At 34.5% G+C, this 19,165-nt stretch overlaps 1 long non-coding RNA gene across 3 annotated transcripts in view; it reads left to right on the forward strand.

The window, feature by feature from the left end:
* Positions 1 to 647: 647 nt before the first annotated feature.
* Positions 648 to 19,165, forward strand: part of LOC108295034 — a 36,178-nt gene continuing 17,660 nt past the window's right edge. For 2 of the 3 annotated variants that reach the window (XR_001821244.1, XR_005198081.1), the window contains exon 1: positions 4,059 to 5,655. This is a non-coding gene — a long non-coding RNA (uncharacterized LOC108295034). Of the gene's footprint in view, positions 827 to 4,058; positions 5,656 to 19,165 lie in introns of those variants that run through there. The other variant, XR_001821245.1, reaches the window with a different exon arrangement.

The following is a 19,165-nucleotide window of genomic DNA, read 5'->3' on the forward strand; positions in this document are numbered from 1 at the left end:
TGTTGGCAGTGGCTGTGATGGGCTGAATATGCCAGTCCCCATCCTGCAGTCCTTGCGCGCGGGGTGTGGCTGCTATGGTGGTAGTGGCAGGCTGGGTGGATCCAACCTAGGGCCCCAGTAGGAAAACACAGGTGTCAATAGTGGTGGACTGAGCTGGTTAGTTCAGCTCAGTGGTGGCTCTACCCCTCTGAAATACATGGATATTTTGCTAATAACTCGTAAGATATAGCTGTTTTTATATGTTGGTTTTATTTATCAAAGTGTTACACAAACAAAATCCTATTTTTAGGCTTGTTTTATAGTTTTACGATTTTGAAACATTTATCAGAGAGATATATAAAAGTGCCTAGGGGCCTGGCATGGTGGCTCACGACTGTAAGCCCAACAGTTTGGGAGGCAGAAGCGGGTGGATCAGCCTGACCAAAACGGTGAAACCCCGTCTCTACTTAAAAAAAAACAAAAATTAGCCAGAAGTGGTGGCACACGCCTGTAGTCCCAGCTACTCGAGAGGCTGAGGCAGGAGAATCTCTTGAACCTGGGAGGCGGAGGTTGCAGTGAGCTGAGATCCCACCATTGCACTCCAAGCTGGGCGACAGAGCAAGACGCCGCCTCAAAACAAAACAAAACAGAACAATAAAGTGTCCAAACTGTGCCTGGGTACCAAGGGGTGGAGCCAGGGCAGGAAAGCCTGACTTCAGGCCCCCACGTGCCATGAACAGGCACCGGCTGTGGGACGTAGAGGCCAGATGACCTGGGAGTATGTACTTCAGTCACATTTCAGCCCTGGCTGGGGTGGCCCTCAGTGGCAGATTCTTTCTGTGGGCAGGTAAGCTTGTCCTTGGGGCAAGTGAAAATGGGTCCTGGCTTCCCTGCTGAGGACGGCCGGGTCGTTGCCAATGGCTCACATTTTAGAGCTGGAGGTAGCAGCCAGCCAGCTGTGGTGGTGGCTGTGGGTAGGGAATGTCAACGGGGCTTCACAAGCACGGAGATGCAGGGACTGTTGGGACAGCAGATAAGGTACCTTCTGGTGGGACCTGGGCTTTCAATAGGTCTTGCTGTCCAGAGCTGCTTAGGGCTGAGGTTGTGTGAGACCCAGTGTGAGCTTGCTCTCTTGAGCAATGCCTTTGTGTGGTCTCCAAGCAGCTTCCTATGTTAGTCTCAGGGCCTCTGAGGGTCTAGGGGCTTTTCCGTGGCTGGGATGGGAGAGTCTGTGGTGGGAATGTGAACCAGTGGGGTCATTCACTTACCCTTTCCTCACACCGGGGAGCGGCTCCAGGCTGAGGTCTGACTCCTGCTGAGCAAGCTGCAGTGTGCGCCTGACCGCCCTCCCACTCCAGGTGTTTCCTGTCACTTCTCTATTGAAGTCTGGTGTTCTGTATAGATCTATTCTTTACTGAAGTCCGGTGTTGATCTATTCAGCGTGTGGTTACCTGTTTGCTATTTCGGTTCTTCTTTGTGGAGGAGGCAAGTACCAGATGCCTGTAATCAGCCATCTTGAATCCCTTAATTGAACTTTGAAATTCTGAAGTTATGTTATTTTACATTAAGTGATAGACTTACTAAATGTCTGAGTCACTTCTAAATAAGAAAAAATGCTTAAACAAACATTTCTAAATATAACTATACGCTTATTATTGGCTTCTTAATTTTTATAGAAAAACTACACATTTAGGTCTATTAATTCACCTAACAATTATGTTTCAGGGAAGCATGTTTCCAAAAAATTATAAAATGGTTCTTTTCTAGATAATATTGATAAGTGGCAGACAGTGCAAAATGTATTACTTCCTAGGTTTTCGCTAGAAAAGAGGTTTTTAACAGTTAAAAATTCTAATTAAGATATATAATTCTGTGTAGAAAGTGACTCAAAAAAGATGTGTTTTGATAAGAAAAAGTATAAGAAATAAAAATGCATTCCTTACTGAACAAAAGAATAATTTTATCTATATTCAGAGGTTATTGAAAATTTATATCAAAATATGGACTTATGAGGGAAGTTGAAACATGATGGAAAAGAACCAGTTAGAACAGAGAGATATGAAGAAAATTATACATATGAAGATGTATTTTTGGTAAGGTAGGTTAAAAAATAATAATGACTTTTTTTCCATGACAAAGAATCTTATGTGGCAATTTTTGCCCTAAATTCAAATGACTGCTTATATAAGAAAGAGGAAGTATAGGACAAAGCTGAAGTTCTGATCATGTCATGGAATGTCTGAGTAAGTAATGGAAGGTTTGTGAAAGACGAATTTATAATGGAAATTTTCTGTGTGATCAGGTTGGCTATAAGATAATTATTTGTGTGTATTTCAAAAGATTGAGCTTTGATATTAAAAATACAGTAATACAAAACCATTTGGTTCCCTGTGTTAAAACAAGTTTTCTTGAAGTGTTGATGTGCTCTTAGTAAAATTTGCTAGGTTTTGATTTAATTTTGAAATGTGTTTTAAAACAATTTCAACCATTCGACCATCTTCTAAACTGTAGCTTCTTCCTGTTTTAGTTTCGATTTACCCTGCATTTCTTGCTGAGATACATTTAATTTCTCTAGATTTAGATTGAAAATGCTGTCTTTATTTAGATTAATTATTTTATTTCTCCAGGTAGGTTTTTCCTCTTGAAGATTTTCAAGTTTCTATCTCAGAAGTTCAACTTTTGCTTTATCTAACTTTATGTGAATTGCAGGTCATACTTCATTGCCTTCTGTTCTTCCTCTTTCTCCCCTTGAGAAGGTACATCTTTTTGCTTGACTGTGCTCATAACTCTTTCCTTCAACTTTTTCATCAGCTCCCATAATTTTTTCTTTAGTTTTAACTCTGCTGTTATGGCCTGATGCTGAAATGTTCTTTTTTGAAGGCCTAGAAAAGCAAAGTTTTTCTCCAGCCTAACTTCATTGTGTACTCTTGGCATTTCTTGATGTTTTTAATTTTTCTTTTCATGTAACCAGGAGACTTCCCATGTTGTTAGTAAGAGTCAGGTATTCCCTTGCTCAGTGTCCTATTTTTCTTGTTTACATTCCTCTGTATTATGTTGTATGGTCATAACCCTAGACACTCTCTTACTATGTCTGATTAAATTTAAGTACTAGGTTTACCTGCCAGTTTACCTAAATGAGTTTTTTTTAAGGAGAAGCAATCACTCTTCAGTAGGTTTGGTTTTTTTCTTTTTGGTAACTGGCATAAGAAACAAGTATGTTATGTTTTATGAAGATAATTCCCTTATTGCCTTTATTAGATTTTTTGATAACTTAGGAAGGCTGAACTTTGAAAAGGTTAAATTTATTTTGTTTTGTTTTTACAGTCACGTACTTTCTGTATTTTTTTTTGAAGTCTTTGATTATCACTCTATTTAAATAAATACTATTATTTCACAGTTACCTGCAATTCTGTTTGATGAAGTGTTTTGAACATTTTGGCATTTTTGATGGGCTTCCTCAGCATCAAAAATCTAAATTAATTATTTTTCACCTTGAAGTAACTTTGGAATTTTTCAGTTGGGCCTTCAGAGAGCCTCAAAAAATGTAACTCTTATCCTATAGCAATATTAAATCATTACATTAATTTGATATATAAGAAACATTATCAAATGATAAGTGATGCTAGATACCCTTTCAATTACATTTATGGGTATGTTATTTATATAAATAATCCAAAATTGTATAAAAAGTTTAGAAACCTAATATGGCATCAGACATAATTCTGATTATGTTGTATATTACAAAAATAACCAAATGTTCTTGTCAATTGCTGATTATAACAAACTTTCATCAGATTTTTAACTATGGCTCATCTGTATCTGTCATCTACAGTTTTGATGTTTCTCAAAAAGTATTTACATTGCATTCAGATCCATGGAAATGACTAAAAGTACTCTTTTTTTTTTTAGACAAGTCTCACAGTCACCTGGGCTGGGGTGCAGTGTCGTGATCTCAGCTCACTGCAACCTCTACCTCTGGGGTTCAAGCGATTCTCCTGCCTCAGCCTCCCAAGTAACTGGGATTACAGGCTCCCATCACCACACTCAGCTAATTTTTTTGTATTTTTAGTAGATATGGGGTTTCACTATGTTGGCCAGGCTGGTCTCAAACCCCTGACCTCCTGAACCACCCACCTTGGTCTCCCAAAGTTCTAGGATTACAGGCACGAGCCACTGTGCCCAGCCAGAAGTACTCTTGTATAGGTTTCTAAAAACTTTAAGATCCAAAGACAATATAATTTTTTTTCTTTTTTTATCAACAATATTAAAAAAATTTTATAATGATGAAACTGACAAATTTGAGAAACTTCCGAACAATATCAAGCAGAACAAAAATTACAGAGATTAACTGATGAAGATAAAAATCATATGACTTTTTTGAAATGGTTGATTCTTTACTTAAATGTTTTATTTTCCAAATTTAAGGAAACTTTTTCTTGTAAGCTATCTGTAGCTTATACAGCAATTTGGTAAAATCTGTTTTTGTGAATAAAGGTGGAAACATTTACTTTTTCTATTTGATCCCTCTGAAATTTGTAAACTATGTGTGGGTATTCTTGTGGCAATATGGTTATTTGTGTGAGTTTAATACAATTTTGGTATCTCTTTATAAAATCATACATTTGGAAGTATTTGTTATAATACAAAGCCTTGACTGGGATATCTTTTTTGAGAACTGGCATAGAATGCCCAGCTTTAAGGGTTCCAAGCCTTACTGTGAGTGAGTAAAAACTGTACTTCTTGACAGTCCTGGAAACTTCAAGATTGAAGGTAAAATCTGAAATCTGCCTAGGTTTGGCTTCCAAGCCTCAAATGATTTTTCCATCTGAGATTCTTATGTGATCAACATACAGAGAAAAGTGTTATGTTTCTAAAGAAAAGCTAGAATACACCTGTTATGAGACCTCAGCCCTGGGCATTGTTTTACAGTTCTTATTTTCTACTCTAAGCTGACTAGATCTTGAATTCTTCTAGATTTCTCCAATCCTACTTTTTTTGTGTTAGAATAGGCAAGTAGTCATGAGCAGGTAAGCAGTTCCCTGAAAAAAGAATTCTTAGAAATGCAGCCCTTTTGTAGAATCCTTGGAGATGCTGACAGTCAGCAAAAAGAGAACCATGGCCACAGTGGCTACACCTGTCCTTGTGGCTGGGCTCCTGTGACCTACAAGGGACTTATTCAGTTCTAACTGGGGATAAATGAGGTAGGGGCTTTTCTCAATTAGCAAGCATGATGTATACTCCTCTAATAAGTTGCCCAGGAATAGCCTTTTGCTCATTATAATACTCCAGTCTCCTCCCAGGATCACTTCCATAGTATTACTAAAAATGGGAACTGCCCTGCACTGAAGCTGTATAAGCTGAAGCCAGCTGAATTCTAAGGGATAAGTCTCATGCCTGATGTATGGGTCACACAGAACGTTCACCAAACTGCCTGGTGCCATAACCAGAAACATTCAAACTACAAACTAGGATGATAAGTTGATAGCTTCACGCTGTAGATTGCTTTTTTCCAAGACATTGGAACGAGACTCCATATCGTAATGAGACTCTTTCCCCTGTTAATGCCTACTTTTTACACTTGGCAGGATAATGGTGTAATTGAAATTTCACATTCAGTAGCTTCTGCTGGTAACTTGACAGAACCTGATCTATGAGATGCTTTAGTCTACCTAGTGGGTGAGTATGGGAATATTTCTTATACAGCCATTGCTCACTCTCTGCTTGAGTACAACCTAGTCATGGATACTAGATGATAAAATTGCTTTATGTAATCTATTGGTTAAACAAGGAAATGTCTGTGCTGTTACTAACACTATATGCTGCATCTGGACAAATTCTTCTGGGAAAGATCAGGTCTATATACAAAAAAATAAGAAAATAGGCCACATGATTTAAAAAAAAAGGTTTCACCTAATTCCCCACAATTATTTGATTTTTTAAATTGGTTGCCCTTAAGCCCAGGTTTACAGCTCAAACTATTATGTAAACTGAGATTATTCTATTATTATTAACTTTTCTTTGCATTTTTCATTTTAATTTTTGTTCTTATTACTTGTTAAATTTTTTCAGAGGCACAATCCCTAAGAGAATAATGCAGGCCTAGTGCTTTGAGATGGTAATAAATACCTATGAAACAGACATATTGAGCTTACCATGGACCCAGCTAACCTTAGCCTGAGACTCACTGCCTCCAAACCTCCTTTGTGGCTCAAAGGTAGATAGAGAAGTTTTGACACTGACTTACTCATCAATTACTGTCTCTGATGTGGGACTAGACCAGACCAAACCAGGACAAGTTCATCCCAGAACCAAGGGACAAAATTATATACAGGATAATTGATCAGCAGTGCATTTGGGTAAAGACCTTGATCAAATGGAGGAAATGTCTGAAAGCTGTAAGAATCAAAATGGAATCACTTGTGCTAAAATCCTGAAAAACAGAGCTAGGGAAGGCCATGAAGTTCTTACACATGAATGCCTGATAACAAAAACTATCACAGAAGACTGCAAAAAAACACAATCTCAGCAAATATCATTACAAACTTACACACACACACACACACACACACACACACATACACACACACACAATGCTTCTTAAGAACAGCTGCCAAACAACTTCCTGCCCAACCTTGAACTGGTGCCACCTTTTTATTAACCTTTGTAGCCAACTATAATTATCTCAAAATAATTATATATTTTTTAAATTTTTTGTTTAAAATCCTTTGTCTTCTTTTACCTTCCTGAACATGCTCATAGTTTACTATGGCCTGTGTATTTCCATTGCAGTATCTATTCTCAAATACATACCATTTTCTTTTAGAGAGTATCCCTCTCTGTGTGTTATTGAGGTTGACACAATCCACCTAAATACAAAGGGCTTAAGGACTTAGAGGACTTGGCTTAAGGGAAAAGGTGCTGAAATGTTCGTTAGTCCATTTTCAGTTTTATAGACAACCTAGGCCTTTCTATCATCGATACCATGAACTCTCCAAATTAGTTAGGCTTGTCTTTCCCTGGTGCTATTGGTTCAGATTTGGGCAAAGCCTCCTCTTAAAGGACACCTTATCCTCTCTGCTCTAGGACTCTATAAACATTGGTAACTCTGACAAGAAAGTTCCAGAAGTCTATGTCCTGTCCATTATCAATCTCTTTCCATGGAAAACTCAATTCCCCATCCCCACCGCCAACTTTATTTTTACCTTGTTAATACTCTTGTGTGTTAGGGTGAATAACAGTCCCCCGAAAATATCCATGTCCTAGGTACCAGATCCTGTCAACATGCTAACTTACAGGGTAAAAAGAACTTTGCAGATGTGGTCAAGTCAAGGATATGGAGATGAAGAGGTGATTCTGAATTACCCAAGTGGGCCCAATGTAATTGCAAGGGTCCTTACAAAAGAAAGGTATATGAGAAAAAAATAAAGGGGATAAAAGGTGATGTGATATGAGGCCCTGAGTCAAAGAATGAGGACAGCCTCTAATGTTGGAAAAGGCAAGGAATGGATACCACTCTGGAAATTCCAGAAGGAATCTCTTCTGCTAACACCTTGGTTTTAATCTCATAAGATTCATTTTAGGCTTCTGACCCCCAGAACTCTGAGAGGAACAATTTGTGTTTTTTGAAGCTCCTCAGTTTGTGATAATCTGTTACAGCAATAATGAGAAACTAATATATCTTAACATGTTCTTGGAAACTATGAAATAAGGGTATTTGAAGTAGACTCTATTATGGATCTATTATGACATACCATTGAGATTCTGGTGTACAGAACTGGGAAAACATAGGTAGTCGAGTGGGAAGAAATTCTCAATAAATTGTCTTAATAATGCTTATTTCTTACTCTGTATGCTACTTATTAACTTTTACATATATTAGTCTGCTCAATTTTTACAAAATGTGTTGAGCAGTTTGGGAAGAAACTCTTGAGTTCTTTTTACAGCTATAGAAAATGAGGTGCATAATGTTTAAGTCATGTAGCTTAAATCATACAGAAAATTAGTTCAAAAATCAAATTCTTGGGCTCCTCACCAAACCTACTGAATGAGAATCTTTGTAGGAGACTTTTATGCACACTGAAATTTGTTATGCACAGGTCTAGAGCAGAGGTTGGCAGGCTGCAGCTGGCAGGTTAAGTTTGTAAATAAAGATTTAAGAGAACACAGCTATGTCCTTTCATTTTATTGTTTATGAATGCTTTTGTTACAATGACTGAGTTGAATCAACACATAATTTATTATCTGCAAAACTTAAAACATTTACTCTCTGATCCGGCACAGCAAAAGCTTGCTGACCTCTAGTTAAGACAGCACAGGTGGTGTTGAGGTGTTAAATAGATGATTCTGTAAATTTTTTCAGTGTTATGACATGTAGCCAAGAAAATAGTTGTAAAATATCCAACACATTAGCCAAACTGCTTTGGGATAAATATATCCTCTCTTTGTTTCTGAATGTACTAGAGTACATTGCTTGAAAACCCATAGGGATTCAGAATTAGAAACTGATAATAACTAAATAATGAGTCCATTCAGTTTTTTCCAATGTGTTAGAATAAATGGCATTTCTGTTGCTATGATTAACCTACTGAAATAAATCTGAATTGCAATATTAGAATGAGATAAGCTTTTTAATGGAGAAAAATACTTTTTTGGCTTTAAACTGATATGAGCCATGAATGCACAATAAAGATGACCCCACACATTATTTTAGCCCTTATATAAATGCATGGCAAATTACATTTTCTCTAGCATTATCAAGAAATACAATAGTGTAATACTGAAATCAATATTCACACACTACTTATACAACCCACTTTATGCTTTCATAACACAATTTTTATTAAGACCATGTACTCGGCATGGAAATAACTTTATTGTGAATAGGAGATTTGATGAGATAGTTGCAAAAAATAAGCTTTATCTATGTATCTCACACACACAGGAAATTACTGTTCAAGTAATTTGAAAAAAAAGTCTAAAAAGTTTGGAAAAAAGCTGGAAACATTGTCTATTTTTCACCTCAGGAGTAGGTTCAGTTCAGGAAAAAAAATCACTGCTTATTAAAAATTTACAAATCAAGGAAAGCGATTTTCCTCCCACCTCCCTTCCCTTTCCCTTTCCTTCCTTCCCTCCTTCCCTCCATCTTCCTTTCTTTCTTTTCTTTCTTTTTTAAATTTTTTTGACAGAGTCTTGCTCTGTTGCCCAGACTGGAGTGCAATGGCACTATCTTGGCTCACTGCAACCACTGCCTCCCATGTTCAGGCAATTCTCGTGCCTCAGCCTCCCAAGTATCTGGGATTACAGGCACACACCACCACACCCTCCTAATTTTTATATTTGTAGTAGACATGGGGTTTCACAATGTTGGCCAGGCTGGTCTCGAACTCCTGATTTCAAGTGATCTACCCACCTCAGCCTCCCCAAATGCTGGAATTACAGGTATGGGCCACCGTACCCAGCCCCTCTTTTCTTAAAATATTGTCTAGAGCTAGTTTTATCTTAGTATAAATTTTCTTCTTGAATTTCCTTTTATTATCTAATACTTTATGTTTGTGAATAGTATGAAACATTATGTCCCTCTTAACCAAGTATTGATGACAATGACCTAAAGCCTTTAGGGAAAATACTTTAAATGGCTTTTAAAAAATTTTATATTTTAAATTAAAAGTTTCATATATATAAAATGAAACAATAATAAAATAGAGGCCCATGTAGCCATCACTCAACTTTTATCAACATTTTCCTTTCAAGTACCACATATACCTCTGTCTACTCTCAACATCTCAATCACTACTATAATTACTCTATTTACAGTTGTTTATCCTGAAGGTAAAATATCACATATGCTAATGCACAAAGCTCAGCCTTATAGTTTTGAAAAAAAGATACTCCCGGATAACCCATAACCCTAGGGTGTCATAGAAGAATTTTTTCTCACAAGAATGTTTCCATATTTCCATTCCAGTCAACTTTCACCATTTCCCCTTAAATCTCCAGAAATGAAATTGTTCTGACTTTTTTTTTTTTTCATTTTAGTTTAGTTTTTCTATTTGGGAACTTTTTAAATAAAGGAAGCCTACAATTTGGTCTCTTTCTACGTCTGACTTCTTTTGCTCTCAACAACGTTGTTGAGATTCATTCATGCTGATGCATTTAATTTGTGACTTTTCATTGCTCAGTTCCATTCTAGTGCATGAATAGGTCGCAATTTGTTTTTACATCCTCCTGTTGATAGACATTTGAGTCATTTCAGAATATAATTTTTGAAACCAAAAATTTACATTGATTGTATTGAGGAATTATTCTGTAAAGATGGCAAAATAAGCAATAATAATAAAGTAAAATAAATTCATGGCATTCTGAAACAAAGTGTATTATAAAACAAATGTAGCTGTCCTGAGACTTCTCATCTTGATAGATTCCTATCTAATAGGGGAAGACTTAGTTTTAAGTATTAAATAAGTTAATACCTATAAAGTTTTTATAAGTGTGCCTGTCACATAATAAAGGCACAGTGGGTTTTAGCTTTCATTATTTTTATTATTTGTAATAGGAAAATATAATGAAAACATTCTAAAATGACTCAATTAGAATGAAATTTTAGGCAGTATGTGATTACCATAGCATATAATACTGTCAATTTAATTTGCTATCATTTTCACCTAGAAGATAAAACAACTGAGAAATAGCAATTGCAGGTCAGCTATCTCTGTGGATATGAGGGTTAGAATTATGTTGGTGTGATATTTTATTCCATTGCTTTTGTTCTCATAAACCTTGCTTTAAAGTTAAAAATTTACTCAATTTTTATTCTGTCTATAATAATAATGGCTTGGTGGCAGTGCAATAATAGAAATAATTTTGCTAGAGCAAGTAAATTATATAATACATTACACACATACATCCATGCTAATTCAATTTAGAATAATATAAACAGATTAATCCAGTTGAAATTTAAAAAAGCAATAAAGATACTGCTTTAAAATTATGTTGAGTTGTATTTCTTTCTTTTTAAATTATTTCAGCAAAATAAGATGAAAAGTTTATATTTGCTTCATTGGTATAACCTCAAAATCAAAGTAAGAATATCACATTAAATTTTCTAATTATTTTCACTTTTAACTTTATTTAGAATTAAAAACTATAATGCACTTGGCACTTTAAAAAAGTGTGCTTTGAATTTGATCCTTACCATTCTCAAGCTCTCAGAGGAAAAATACAGAGACTATCAATGTAGCTAAAAATCTCAGCCTAGGGCAGTGGCCCATGCTGTAATCCCAGCACTCTGGGAAGCTGAGGTGGGTGGATGATTGAGCTAAGGACTTTGAGACCATCTCGGATAATAATCATCTGAAAACCATCTTGGGATAATAGGTAATAACAAAAGTCATCTTGAGATAATAGTCATCCAAAAACCTCAGATTTTTACACATGGACTGCTGTTTTGCCAAGTTTCCTTATGTTGTAGGATTTTTCAGAAATATATTACAGAACAATATGTTCTTTGATACTGTTAACTATGTTATCTTCTTTTAATTTTGGATGATAATTGATCCTTTGAAAACCTAATAAATATTGACATAGGTATCTAATACATTAGCTGTTTGTTTCAGCATTTTTACCTAAAAATTCACTAACTATACTTTTATATGATAATCAAATAAGATAATCATGGAATAAATAATATAATATCCATGGAAAAATCACATATAATACCTACATATTTAGCATTTATATTCTCTCTAGGTAGATATCAACTCATTTTTAAAAATAGGTTTCACATGATTCTCTCTAGATAGATTCAACTCATTTTTAAAAATAGGTCTTTTCAACACTTTTTCAATCAATTAATACTGACTGTCATATAATTTGTATACTTTATCCAATTTGTCTGTAAGAGCTAAATACGTAGAAGCTTAGCTGATATACTATGCTTTATTTGGCATTGATTTAAAGCAACGTTCAAGAAAACATTTGACAGAAAGAAAATAATATTAATCATGTATTAATGTTCCTTGCAAGAAATTATTTTCTCACTATAATTTATTTTCTTAGTATTCAAATTTGTTTTACCTACAATATATAAAAATTTTTTCTAAGATATTTACTCCAGCCTTACTGTTCTATGATTCATTTGTCTTTTCTACCATTTTGAAATGCCACATAAATGCAATGTCATTCCCATAATTGCTCAAAGATTAATATTAGTGGCTCTGTCCTAACAATTGAAAGTCCATTTTGGAGTCATTAAATGAAAATAATCCAGACCTGGAGACATATTCCTGTTTATATATATCATTAGTTTCCTATTATCTCCTCATGAAACCAATATTTTGGAATTCTTAAACCATATTGCACTAAAAATGTTTGAATTTGAGAAAATGGAAGAAGATTAAGACGTGTACTTTCTTTGCTCCTTACAATCTACCAGTTTTACATCATCTTCACTAAGATATTCTATATAAACTTTCAACTAAAAACAATTTGTGAAAAGTATTTCAATAACTTTTAGCTCTATACCTTCCTGAAGCAATTCTAAAAGTTTTCTTCAGAATGTTTAAATACCCTAATTTATATCTTAGTAAGAGCTATCATCAGTACTACACTTAGAAAGAGAGCTATAATTGATGGGGAAAATACTAGATGAGGCTTTCAGGATTGAATGTGAGACATCAAGGATTTTCAATGTTTCTTTGTAACATAAGGTGATAATGTGTTGATCCTCAAAAGGAAGAAGAATAAAGGATAGTAGAAACAAAGGATATAGAGCCCTTAAAAATAGTTCAAGATGAAATCTCACTATCCAAAGCACATATACTTGTAAGCCATTAGTAAAGTTATTCAGTTCACAAACAGGTTGATGGGAGTGGTTTGGGGGATTTTTTTTTTTTTTTTTTTTTTTTTTTGGTGGGGGGGTTTTTTTTTTTTTTTTTTTTTTTTTTTTTTTTGGTCTTTCTGAAGTCTGTGCTGGCATCCCGAGCGTTGGGGTGGGGCCAGGCCTGGCTTCTGGGCTCGTCATTTTTTTTTTTTTTTTCTTTTTTTTTAGCAGGGAGAGGATGTTTGGGAGTGAGATTGAGCCACTTAAACAAAAAGAAGCATGACTTTATGGAGGTTTTGAGACAGTCCCTAAACTCTCATATGTCATAAAATTTGGAGGTTCAATCAAAGTTTATCTCCATCTCTAGCAGGCAGGTCTCATGTAACACCTCAGTTTTGTGCTGGTTGTATAATAAAAAGAATCCTAAATCTAAACAGTATAGTTGTCATGCTCATTTTTTGTTTAAATTTCCGAGGAAATTATCTAGGCATTCATTTTTTTCTTTTTAAAACAATTACCATTAATCCTAATTAAATTATCAGTTTCTGGGCCTCAGAGTGCTGACATATAATTTGTTCTGACATTTTTCTTGTGATACCCAAAAGCTCTGGGTTCTTTTTTGTTCCAATAACTGAAGCATGATACAGTAGAGCTTGCCGAGTTTCTGATTAGAAGTATTGTCAAAGCTGTAAGTTGACAACTTGTTAAATCCCTTTGTTGTTTCTATAGATACATACCAGCAGGCATGGTTCAGGTAACTTAAGGCAAGTAGATTTTGATGATGAGGAGTGAAGGACTTATATATATCCTTCTGATGACAGCATTTTCTTTTCAGGAAGGGTGATTGTATTTCCAAATTGACTCCCAATTTCTCTTTCTCTATGAGAGCCCTGACCATGACTACTTACGGTTTGGAAAACTGCTTAAACAACAGCATCTTTTCTATCAATTATGCCTATTTTAAATTTGGCTTTCATGTGTAAATAAGCTTGTTAGTCAAAGGAATGTTGCTCTTTCATTAAACACTTGTAGGTATTTTCTGCCTTTAAATTATAAGGAGAAGCTTTAATTATACAAACAACGTGCATGCTCACATTTGCCATTTTTTTGATTTAGGTATGAAATTATTTGGCATGTTTCTAATTACTTTCTCTTCAGCTAAATCTTCAATTATGCTGTTTTACCTTTGTTTGTCTTGTTTCAATAAGTAAGTGATTGAGTAATTTTGTAGGTAAAACAAGTAAACAAATAAAAAGTTAGACATATAACAAGGAAAAATACAACCCAGCAAGTTAAGCTCAACAAAGGGAGACAGCTGATTATAAAAGAGCATTGTGCTAGAACACTTCAAAAAATAGAGAGCTCTAGAGGATCTTGTCTGCTTTGGTTACCTACTTTTCTGAAGGGGGCTTTAAATCTCAATCCATTTCTTGAAGAGTTTAGGCAAAAATATGTATACCATTATTTCTTTGCAAGATAATTTGTAAGGCAAACTGTTGCTGCTCAAGCTGTATAAACATATCTTGGATTTCTACTGAAACATTTAATTCAAAGCAGCATTCACAGTGTCGGGGGAAATGACAAAATGTTTAAAAACAATAGACATTGCTTAACTCAGAGTCATCGTGCATCATAACATTTTATATAGTCATTGTACTGTCTATAGGAGAAGGAGAAATAAAGATGTCTGATTTTAAGAAATATTTTTCTGTTATACTTACTTCATAGTATATATGTTTATACTGCTCAAATTGCTCCTAATTTTATAATTTTATATGTAATTTTCAGGTGTTTATACTCTGTGCTGCTATGTAATACGATCTAAATAAGAAAAATGCTAATCACTGATAGATTAAGTAATATCTTACCTTTATAATGCTATAGCATAAATTCATTAAGTGAGAAAAATGGGATCAGAATGTGAGGCTAGTGAAATAAAGCCTTCCTTGCTAATTCTTAAAAAATGTTGAATGCAGTGCATAACAGATCCACTATTACACAAATAAAACAGAAGACATTCTGAAAAATGCTAAGACCCTTAAGAAGAAATTACCTACATATACATTATAGGTGAAAAGTGTATCAAAATAAAGAACTAAAAAATGTACTGCCCTATTCTGTTTTGTCTGCTACAATAGAAAAGCTCAGACTAGTTAGCTTGCAAACAAAGAAGTTTATTTCTCATCATTCTATAGGGTGGGTAGTCCAAGATCAAAGATGCCAGAAAATTCAGTGTCTGGTGAGGGTCCACTTCCTAGTTCATACACAGTATCTTTTAGCTATAACCTCTTATGTTTGAAAGGGTAAGAAATATCTGTGGGGCCTCTTTTATGAGAGCACTTATCCCATTAATAAAGGCTCCAGCCTTATAACTAATCATGTTTTAAAGTCCTATTCCTAATACCATCTCCATGGATGTTAGAATTTCAACACATGGATTTTGGGAGAACACAAATATTTATAGCGTGTAGAGCATTATGTCATTAGGGAAATGCAAAGGAAAATAACATGAACATACAACTGTACACCTATTAGAACGGCCAAATTCCAGAACACTGAAAATACCAAATGCTGATGAGAATGTGGAGAAACAGGAATTCTCATTCATTGTTGATGGGAATCAAAAATGACACAACCTCTTTGGAAGACATGTTGGCAATTTCTTACAAAACTAAGCATATTGTTACCATAAGATTTAGCAATCGCACTCCTTGGTATTTACCAAAATAAGTTGAAAACTTATGTCCACAAAAATGCCTACACATGAACATTTATATCAGCTTTATTCATAATTGCCAAAATTGAAAGCAATCAACATGTCTTTCAGTAGATGACTGGATAAATATACTCTAGTACATGCAGACAATGGAATATTATTCAGCTGAAAAGAGATGAGCTATCAAGACATGAAACAATATGGAGAGGCCATAAATGCATATTGCTAAGTGAAAGAAGCCTATCTGAAAAGGCTAAGTACTGGATATAATATGACATTTTAGGAAAAACATAACTCAGGAGACAGTTAAAAGATTATTAGTTTCCAGAGGCTGCAGAAAGAGGATGAATGGATGACAAAGAAGATTTTTAGGATGGTGAAAATTCTCAGTCTGATCCTATAATAGCGTGTGCATGTCATTATACATTTGTGTAATCCTATAATACATAAAACACACAGAGTGAATCCTAATGTAAACCAAGGACTTTGATTAATTATAATGTGTTAATGTTGGTTTATCAAATATGACAAATGTCCCAAGATGGTGAAGAATGATGATAATGTAAGAGTTGAGTCTAGGCAAGTGTAGGACAGCAGGTATGTACGCAATCTCTGTGCCTTCTACTCAATATTGCTGTGAACCTAAAACTGCTCCAAAAAAATAAAGTCTTATAAAAAAGAAAATGTAAGTAACAGTACTGAAAACCAACAGTTAACAGAAACCCTAAAATAGAAAATTACTCCCAAGTATACCACTGTAATTGTAAAAAGACAATTTCAAAAATTATTAAATTAAAATTCAAAATTTATATAGTGAGTATTTTAGGAATGTAAATCTAAAATCTCAAATTTTAAATTATAGTATAAATTAGGACAAAAGAAGGGATAAAGTGCTAAGTTTCTCATATTAGACAGAAAAATGTCACTAAAGTTATTTCATTCAATTAACTTAAGCTTGTGTTTTCTCTACTGATTCTCTAAAGTTTGACAAAACTTCAAAATAAAATAAAACTAAAAATAATATATCAGGAATCTAAAAGAAAACAATATTCTTATTTCTAAAGTTGTTTACTTTATTTAATCATGTGGCACTGACATGAACATAGATGCTGTTCACATAATTTCTCTCCATCTTTGATAGCATACATTTTTAAGATCAGGCTAGGTTTTCTTTATTATTGCTAAAAACTGAAAGTTCTTATAAATATATTTTTAGAAAATTTAAAATGTGACACAACCTAAATTTATTTCATTTCAGAGGTCTCAAAGTAATTTTCTTAGGAAACTTTCTTTTGCTGCTGAAACAAAACTCCTTGAGTGATTATCTAATGATGCTTATTGCCTATGAGAAAAGGGCTCTTAGAAGATCCAAATGGGACTTCCAGCCACCAAGAGGGAAACGTAGTACAGGAATATATCCTGCACAAAATTAAGTGAGATTACTATTCCTAATTTTTTTTAATGTTTCCTTGAAAGTGTCAAGGCAAGAAAACAAATGAACTGTTAGCTCCATTTTCTTTTCTTTTTTTGGGTGGCTTCTACCCAGAACATAAGAATTGCTTCATAATGAACAGTAGTTCTGTTTTCTTTTAGGAGTTATGAGTGTCAGTATATTCAGAGATTTAAATGTATCATCCAAATTCGCAACATTTAACAGGAAGATATATTTTCTATAGTTATGCAGCAATCAGCAAAAGTATGTCTAATTCCTTTGATCAAATAGGGAATACAACATAGAAAGCATTTATTAATTGTAATCTGGAGTCTGTTCTGTACAACCAAGGTACCCTTCCAGTTTAAGCCACTGTTTTATAAATAACTGGCAGCTCTTGTGAGGTTGGATTTCTGTGACAACTCTCTAGGAAGATTCTTGGCAGAAAATGCTTATTGGCTAATATAGCACATCATGAAATAGATGCAATTTTTTTCTTTAATTTTTAAAATATGCTAGTGACTAACTAAATATTGCGAAAGTACTATTATCACTTTCTCCAAACAATTTTTTCCACAGTTCATCCCATCTTCTCTAAAAGATGTTTGATGCAACATTAGACATAATGATAGCTATGCTGATGGCCTCCAATAATTTTTAATCACTTTTTATTTCCTTACCTCATGATCAGCTGTTGAGCACAATTCACATTTTCAGTAAATTATTCAAAAAAGAGGAACAATAATCTAACATTTTTATTCTTGCCTTAGCTGTATTCAGCATTCAACATCTCATAACATAGCTCAAAAAAGGATTTATATTCTTATAAGCCTTGCCTTCCAAAATACTCAAAAAAGAAAAGATAAAAGGGAACCTCTAAAAGTCCTAGAGTCCACAATAAGTCATAAAAGAAAAAGAACATTCTGTTTTACCTTCCCAGAGACAGGAACGTCTCACCAATCAATGGTCAAATTTTAGCTAAGTTTCATCATTCCCTTTATTTGACAAGTTCTTTCTTTCAGAAGTCTTTTATAAAAGTTACAAGCTGTTTTAATCAAGTGACATAGCTGTAAGCATTTTATTATTCTTTTGGCTACTTCCTTGACATCTCACCAAGATTAGTATGCTTTATTTTAACCAGTGAAGCCAATGGATGAATATCTATCATGTCTCTTAAGAGGCCCTTTGTGCTGGGGCTGCAAACTTCATCTGCTTTGGGATGTTCCAACGAAGAAACACAAGGGAACTTTGCTTTCTCTTTCTCAGCCATGTGGCTAATTTCAGTTTACAGCCATTTGAATTTTTATTTATTTATTTATTATACTTTAAGTTCTGGGGTACATGTGCAGATCATGCAGGTTTGTTACATAGCTATACCTGTGCCATGGTAGTGGTTTGCTGCGTCCATCGCCCTGTCATCTACATTAGATATTTCTCCTAATGCTATCTCTCCCCAATCCCCCCACCCCCTGCTATTCCTCCACTAGCCTCCCAACCCCCAGGTCCCAGTGTGTGATGTTCCCTTCCCTCTGTCCCTGTGTTCTCATTGTTCAACACCCACTTCTATTCGTCATTACTGAAAGGCAATTGCTGAGAGTTTGATATTTGTCTTTTTTAAGTGGTTTGTCCGTGGGGAGGCAAAAATTTTGGTTGGTTGACAAAGTTATTCACAACTTTACAACTGGGTCATTCAGCCTGCTGTTTATATGATTTTAAAATGGCCCTGTGTCACATTTTGTGCTATGATATTATGTTGATTCATCTGTTGAAAAGGCATCCTCATATTTTCATCTGTCAATTCTTATTCAATCTGAGGACAATCAATTCTAGGACCATTCCTAGCCTCTGCTGTGAAACTTGTCATTTCATATACACTCATGTCAATTACAACACTTGCTAATTTTGACTGAGTACAACTCTTTTATCCAAAAAATTAAATTTATAATGACCCACGTTGGTATTTTTGACTTTAACAAAATTCTTCATTTATGGAGAGCCTTAGAACTAAAAAAGACAAAATCTCTGATACTTTCGTTGATTGATTCAGTGAATTGTTAGAAATCAATAAGAACTTCAAATGGCCTTTAAAATTTATTTCCTGAAAAAATTAAATGACATAATATGAGAAAAACCCAAAGTTTCAAAATTCAAATTTTTTTCTTTTTTAAATGACATAATATGAGAAAAACCCAAAGTTTCAAAATTCAAATTTTTTTCTTTT

The sequence above is a fragment of the Cebus imitator genome, unplaced genomic scaffold (genome assembly GCF_001604975.1).
Source record: "Cebus imitator isolate Cc_AM_T3 unplaced genomic scaffold, Cebus_imitator-1.0 Scaffold615, whole genome shotgun sequence".
NCBI lineage: Eukaryota > Metazoa > Chordata > Mammalia > Primates > Cebidae > Cebus > Cebus imitator.